Below are 8271 nucleotides of genomic sequence, written 5' to 3'. Positions count from 1 at the left end.
GATTAATTAGAAGGAGTCTAGATTCGGAGCCCGTCCTTCATGCAGGGGTACTCCGGGGTCTGCGTTTGAGCTTTTAAGGTTGTGATCTGGTGCTTAGGTTTAGTGTCTAGGTTCTAAGGTTTAGGATCTAGGGTTTAGATTCCAGGGTTCAGGGTTTAGGATTCAGGGCTTATGGTTCATGTTTTAGGGGTTCAGGTTTAGAGTTTGTGTTTATGCTTCACGCTTAGGGTTCAGAGCTTAGGGTTCATGTTTTAGGGTTTAACCTTTACCATTTTCCTTTCAGGGTTGAGGCTTCAGGTTTAGGCCTCAGCGTTTGAGCTGGAGGGGTGAGGGTCAACTTATTAGCGTTTACTTTTTGTGCTTTATGTTTAGGCATTCGCCTTTTGGGTTCAGGTTCCCTGCACAAGGTCTAATTTTTAGTATTCAGGGGTCTAACCTTGGCGGTCTAGGTTGTATCCCTCAGATTTCTTCTGTTTTTTTTTATGCTTCAGACACTCGGGTATAGCTTGATTCTTCAGATGGACTGTTCATATGTATAGTCTATTCCAACTCCCCCCTCTTACTGTTTCCCGCTTAGAGTTCCATCTTTACGGTTTCATTCTTCAAGCTTCTTCGTTCAGTCTCCATTAGTCTGTCTTATTCATTTATCGTCATTCCCTTAAATTTTATCGTTTACTGTTCAAGCTTCAGTCTTGTTTTTTTAAGCTCCCGATTTCTGATTTTCTTCTATGATCCTACGCTATTAGCTTTATCTGGCAAGGCGTAAACTTCATGGTTCATGGTGTCTCATCTTTGATTTATGGTTCATGGTTGATGATCCAAGGTTCCAGTACTATGCTCCTCTGTGGCTCCTAACCACTCACCCCTCAGAGGATAAGCTCTATCCGGATGGGCTATGTTGTCACTATTTCTGATTTCGCCTTATTCCTGGTTGCCCCTGTCTTATAGCTCCTGTTTCCTCTTAAGCTTTGTCTTTAGGGCTTCGATCCGTCTTACTACATCTTACGCCTCCTTCCCCTTTTTACCCCCTTCTCCCCTTTGGTAGCATCCCGTAATGTTGAAGTCTCACATCCTATTGTTTACTGTTATTGAGTACATCTTCCTGTATATGGTTCACGTGTAGTGCTGCTCTCTTCTCCATGTATTGAGATGACTCACGCTTGACCGCGTAAGCTCATGTGTCAGTCTGTTTTTATGCATGGCATCGCGTCCCCAACTCATCGTTGTAGCCTATGGTGCAATGCTGTATGGTGCACTCTCTACTGTGTAATGTCTAAGGTTAATGTTTTATCCTCTATTCTTATGGTTTGAGTCCTGATTTTACGGCTGATGCTTTATTTCCTATGTGTAGGCCTCAATGTTTAAGTCCCTTGTCATGGTCCTGTTTTCACTGTTTACTCCTTATCTGTATTTTCGAATAAGTAATTGTCGGCGCCCCGGCTTTAGGCCTTAGGCTTCATCTGTTTTGTAACCATCCTCGCGGTTTTACTATGTAGGGTTTATTGTTTGGGCTGTATGTTTTGGGATTCAGGATTCATGTTGTAGGTTTCAGCCTATATGGTGTACTTGTGATGCTTCTGTCTTCTGGTGTATTGCAACCCTCTATCGTCCATCCCTACGCTTAATTCTTCATGGCTACGGCGTCATTTTTGTCCTTCTCGGTTATCTTCTTTTTATTAGCGCTTAGGATCCTGTTGTGTATTTCGGCTTTTCCCGTTTTAGATTTCATGATCGCCCCTTTATCCTTATGGTATACCGCCGACTAGATACCTTTAGGATTTATCTGTTCCTGATGAATTATATGGTTTCCCTGGCACGCCCCAGGTGTACCATGCAGAGTCTATGAGTACTGTTTTCTGCTCAGGTATATGTGCTATGGTTCACGCTTTAAGGTGGTGTGTTGCATTTTATCCTATCATTCCTCAGTGTATCTTCCTGAAGGCTGTTTCCTTATGCACCATGTGTGCTTTTTACAGCTGTTAATCTGTGGCGTCATGGTCAACTCCTTGTTCTTTAGTTTTTATGGTTTCTATTTCTGCTCTATCACTTAGTCTTGAACGTTGTGTCCGTATGGTGTTTGATCTATTGTGTAGGCCATATCGCTATGGGGTTATCCTCCCTGTTTTTCGTTCTGTCATCACCCTTTAAAGTGTATTCTTTACGGTTCACCATTTAATGCTGTCTGCTGTGGTCTTATATTCTGAACTCTGCGCTGGCCTTCATGGCCATCATCAGCGACTGCGTGTGTCCAAGTGCTGTCCTTCCCCCTTTGAGTTACCTTATGATGTTCCTGTCTCTGTGGTAATCGTGTGCCTACTGGCTCTTTTTAAGGTTTTTCTTCTTATTTTTTCTTTATGGTCTCTTCTTATGTGTTTGGGAAGATAGAATAAGACATATATCTGTAGATTCTTTATTATTCTGCCCATATTCAATATATCCTAAGTGTCTTAATATAAAAATACGAAACAGTCAATGTTCAGACTCTCTCCGTTTCTTGTATTGAGATATATGCAGAGGGACAAGCGTCTTACTGATCTAGTGCTATTTACTTGGCTGTTTTATCCTTATCCTTTTCCCATAGGATATATCTGTTAAATCGGCGAGTTATACATGCGGCGATGACTCGCCAGATTATACATCACATATTCATCTATATTAATGTTAATTTATACTGTTGTAAGATCTTTTTTCGTTGAGTTGTCTCTCATATTCAAATGTGTATCCTCCTCTTCTTCTATGTCACTGGTGAATCTCTCTTAATAATATGGATATTATGGGAGGGGTACACAACACGTTTATTGCTTCACGACTCTTTGAAGTTTTTTATTGAAATGTGGCAACACATGTTGAAGGACTTGTATTTATCACTTGATTTCTTGCTTCTACAAGGAATTCTTACAATGGATTTCCGAGTACAGGCGGCCATAGGAGGGTATTGCATAACTGTTGGATCCACTCTTAGAGGAGATATGCTGTCGGTTATGAATTCCACTGGTGTTGTGGAAGCCTCCTGTGCTCATAGAAAATATATGTATATATGACGTCCAATAAATTAACCTTTGGATTTAATTGAGGATAATAAGAGTTGCAAGGACAGATATCGTGCTTATTACTGCTAGTCAGATACAAGCGTGATATATTCATACTATGACTGTTGGTATTGTATGTTCTATCATGCAAAACGGAGTTCATCATTTTTATATCAGCACTGTGAAATACGAAGGAAGGAATGGTAATAAATAGTATAGACCTCTTTACTGTTGTTCTAGAGACAGAGCTATGAAGCCTTGTCATAAAAGGAAAAGATTAATACTGTGGTTCTAATTTATTTGTTTCTTCATGTACACAGATCTAAATAGCGCTCATTAGTTGGTTGTATTCCCATAGTTCAAACGAAATTGAGAGATTTTTTACTTATACTTACAATATATACCGATTATAATGTCATTACGTACAATCAACCGTTTATATTGGAATTGTTAGATTACGGTTCTGTATTAATGTCGTGTGCAGTCTGAATAAACATGCTTTTTCCATAAAATTATATCTTTGACTATGATATATCATACTGTATACCCGCATTATGGAGACATTATTCAGCGGATTCTTCATGTGTTAGATCCTAAAGCTATCAGTAACCTATTGCTACTACATCGAACAAGAAAGCAGATAATTAGCCGCGAGATGGATGTTAGCATGTCTATTATTAACTTGCAAGAAAATGTCATCCCAATCTCTGATAAGGATATTTTAAATGTTTTTTATTCGTTGTCAATGTGCGATCTTCACTTTGTATATATATTTGTATGCGGATTGAGAGAGTCTTTTATGAAAATTAGAAAGAAATTTAGAAGAAGAATGCAGCCCCCCTAAGGAAAGAAATGGGCGCTTCTACTGTTCAGATAACAATATAAGAGAAAATCAGTGGGTTGAAAGAATCTTCTTGTGTATTTTCGCTTTACTAAAATGAACTCCTCACTATAATGATAGTATATGAGAGGACATAGCCCCATTTTGTATAATCTCTCCAGTACCTGTTAATTATTTTGTCTATAAACTATTATCCGTAAAATTATATATGGGCAACTGCTGCTTAGGTATGACGAATAGTGGCATACGGCTTAAATGTGATTATTAGTAATTATCAAGGATATCATAGTCCTCTATTGATATATTTTATTTTAGCACGTTAAACTAATTATTAAGGCAAGTACCTATATTTATTTATGAAAGATGTTTATGAATTAGTTCAATCATGCAATGCTGTACTGAGATTTTATTATGCATAAGAAGAGTCTTCATTCTTTCCACTAAATATCTTCTAGAGAAGTATGAGGCTTCTTATCTAAACAAGAAACTGACAAAGTCAATATGCATACTGTACGGAGTCTCTGCTATTTCGTAATGTGAGGAAGGATGCTCAAATTAGGAGAAAAGGTTGTTGGTATATGTATAAAGTAAAGTGCGAAATTCTCGTAGTGACTCGAAGATAGGTTTTACTCTAAGAAAGGAATCATATTAAAGAGGATATTCATAATGTTGTATTATGATACAAGACATAAGCGCTGTATAAATATACATTTGATTTAGAGAAGGAATACCATAAGTATTAATGGACACCATTATGGACCTTCATGTCTGTCATTTGTAATTGTAATATGTAATAATACAATTTTAAGTTGTATGCGTCAGTACCACTGTTTCTATAGTTATATTAGAATCTCATTCTATCTTTTGTATTATGCGTATCGCAGCATGAATAAGGTTTTGGGAACATATGTGAGGATTAATGAGTGAATTAGGCATTAAGGAAGAGAAAATAAAGAATCTTTACTTTTTAATTTTGAGCGGGATATATCCTCAGATTGGCAAACCATTCGAAAGGATGTGGGAATTTCTCTCCAGCTTACGCTATAAGGAGTCTATTCAGATATGTTCTATATTAATTGGACCAGACGCGAAGACAGAGTACGCTGTTGACATGTAGCTCCTCCTGCTGAGTTTTCCTATAAAAATGTCCTTTCCAATATAGATGCAGAGTGATTGCAAAGGAATAGTCACAAATATTTCGTCCCGTTATATGAAGTTATACAGTGGACCGTTTCACCGGAGGCATTGTAACTATAATTTGTTAGAATATGGTGTTCTCTTTTGAGGAGTGCATGACGAGATGTGTGTAATTTGAAAAAGTAAAAACATGCTCATAAGTGTCCGCAAATGAAGCATCTCTATCCGTAGTGTTAACTGTGATTGGACCCCAACTGAGGAAAGTATAGTAAAATAGGCCAAATGAGGAAGAGGCCAATCGCTTCTTAGAGTGATCATTACATCTACATGTCGGTACAAGTTAATAAATTTCATAACGAGGCTTCTAATGGGAAGAGGATATTTATAAGAAGAAATAGTGATTTTCAATTATTTGGTAGTTATGTACCAGAGGAAGATATAAATGAGAAAAAAAGAGATTTCATGACTCTGTTGCCAATACATGAGGTCTCTACAAATCATATTTAAGAGCTTGAACGCCATAGCCAATACATGCAGCTGAAGTAACAATTAACAGGAACTGTTAAGCCTTATGATGCCACTGTTTCTTTTCTTAAATTATAGAACGTTAACAGTGTGCACATATGAAGAAAACGTGTAGCATTTTGTACATGCAGTAGTGATTGTGTAAGAGACCAAATTTTCCTGAGAACATTGTAACAATAGTATGAATAATGAGAAGTATATGGAACAATGAAAGGGAACAACTCTCTATGGTATTGTCTCCATGACATCTTCTGTGTAATATAATTACAGACGTGAACATGACCATATTGTGTGACAAAGGAAGTAATCTAAAGTCTGTTCAAGGAATATAACAGTCCCTTCTCAAGCGTGTTTCACTGTATATGAAGTAGAATCATCTGTCATTGGGAAAGATTCTGGAAGCTATATTATTATTTCCTATGAGTTATTTGAATCCAAATTATTCATAAATGTACCCAGTGATTAGGTAACTCCCTCATATAAGTATCCCTGAAATTTCTATATTTCCAGTTTGATTTCATTAATGAAATCTGTGGATCATGAAACCATGATCAAATTTCAGGTATGCGCTGATTTCTTATAATAATTTATGTTTGAATCAGAATTTTATTGCAAATTGTCGTAGTCGTATGAACGGTACAATGAACAATAAGTACTATTGCATTGGCTTCGTCTGCTGAAAATTTATATTTTGAATAATTCTGTGAAAACATAGAATCTTTCTCATTCCATGTATCCAATCCATGGTAATATTTAGATGAGGCTACCTAAGCATCAAAATGATAATTGTCTGATACAGCGTCCATCAGTTTTCCGAGAAGTTTATCAGACGTTTATTCATTAATCCGTTCTGCAGAGGTTATATAATATTTGTCCAGTGCTTTCATTACCTTCCCGTTTAGAATAACATATCTGTGTGTACACTAAGTGAAACGACTGAGTGCTTTGAAGATTATTGTTATAACTGTAGACAACAAGTCATCTATATTTATGTGGGATTTGCATACATTTGGGGGAATATATGAACAAGGTTCAGAAAGCACATTTAACTTTATGAGTGAATGTATGTTCCATATGCTTCCATATTACTTATGTCCTAAAATGGGCATATGAGGTATATAGTACACGCAGGGATTTGTTAATAATACTCTTTATGGTCAACTCGGAAGTCTTATTGTCCAATGTACAAAAACTGGATAGTTGTGAGATCTGCAGGAGATATAAAATAGCTTTAGCTGTAATGTGGTGCGTGTATGTTGCATCTGATGTTTGGAACCTCCTAAGATAAAAATTAAGTCGACAATCAGAAATCCTGCCCCTTCCCCCTAGGTAATATGAGTTCGCTGTTATTTACATATCTTTTGAAGTACAGCTTGTATTGTCTTGTTTCCTTGGGGAGGAGGTTTATTTAGTCATTGTGAAGTCCCGCATGCAATGTAGAAATTCGTAAAGTAGATGATGTACAAACCAAAGTCGACTACATTTAGTCATGAATCGCCTGGTAATAGTGAAAAATTAATACATATCTGCGGAAGCTTTAAGAGGGAAATAGATCGATATTAGAATCAATCATTTGAAAAATGTGCTAATCGTGTCCCTCTGTAATGGGGCCGCTGAAGTATGAAAGAATTAGGTATAGATATCTAACGTGTACATTGTTATAAGTTGTTTTCACGAGAGCGCTATTGTAGGAATTATTGGGGTTCCTTTTTTTTTCGTTTCTGCATTTTTTTATAATTTTCTCCTTCTTTCTTCTGCTAGTTTGTGTTTTTCTTATTACTACTCTCTTTATTTTATTTCTTCTTCTTCTTTCTTTTTTTAATTTTTTGTTTGTTCTAATATTCTTATCTTTTCTTATTCATTTCATTTTCTTCCTTATTCTTTGATTTTTTTCTCTATTTATTTCTTTATTTCTTTTTTTTTTTTAAGACAACTATAAATTTGATTGTTACCAATAGACAGTGATGGCTATTTTTTATTATGTGGCTCTAGCATAATTAATGCAACTCATACATTAGACAATAGAGCGTAAGACATTTTATGATATATCGTAGCAGAATTATGGTATTATCTGTACATTATAAGTCAATACTTCATTCCCTTTAGTATAAATTTATTTTATAATTATGGTTATGCATAAATTGATTTATTCGGGCAATACACTTCTGTTCTGGTTAAATTTCAAATATGAAAAGAAGTTTATAAATACAGGAGGACACAATGTGAAATTCTTTAATGCACACCATCCGTTGAGTTCACACATTCTGTGCACTTCATTTGAGTGTAATGGTTTTATAAGAGGATATGTAAATAATTCTTATGAATGATGATAATGGAGTGATTTCTGTATGCTATGTAGTGCAGACTTAATTATTTTTTTTCCTTCTCGTAAATATGGCTATTTCAACAAAAATGAAAGTGAATTACGGGGCGTACATTTGTGAGCTGAATAATTAGTAATTATTATCATAAAAATTTAAATTAATTATATATTTTATTTATTCGCATGTGTAATTGCACCAGATAGCATCGTATACTCGAAAGATGTGCTGCGGTGTGTGAATAATATGAATAAAAAATATAAATCACTGTAATCTAATTGTATGGCAGGGAAAACAGTTATGTTTCACCGGAAAAAATACTAGTTGAAAACGATTTCATAGTATTGTTGTCATATAAATAAATGAATCGCGAAATAATATTTTTTTACAGGGAGTTTCACTAAAAATTATTTTTTGT

This window comes from Plasmodium inui, assembly GCF_000524495.1.
Source record: "Plasmodium inui San Antonio 1 unplaced genomic scaffold supercont1.39, whole genome shotgun sequence".
NCBI classification, from domain to species: Eukaryota; Apicomplexa; class Aconoidasida; order Haemosporida; family Plasmodiidae; genus Plasmodium; species Plasmodium inui.
The sequence above is the reverse complement of the archived record's forward strand: the minus strand, read 5'-3'. Positions refer to the sequence as shown.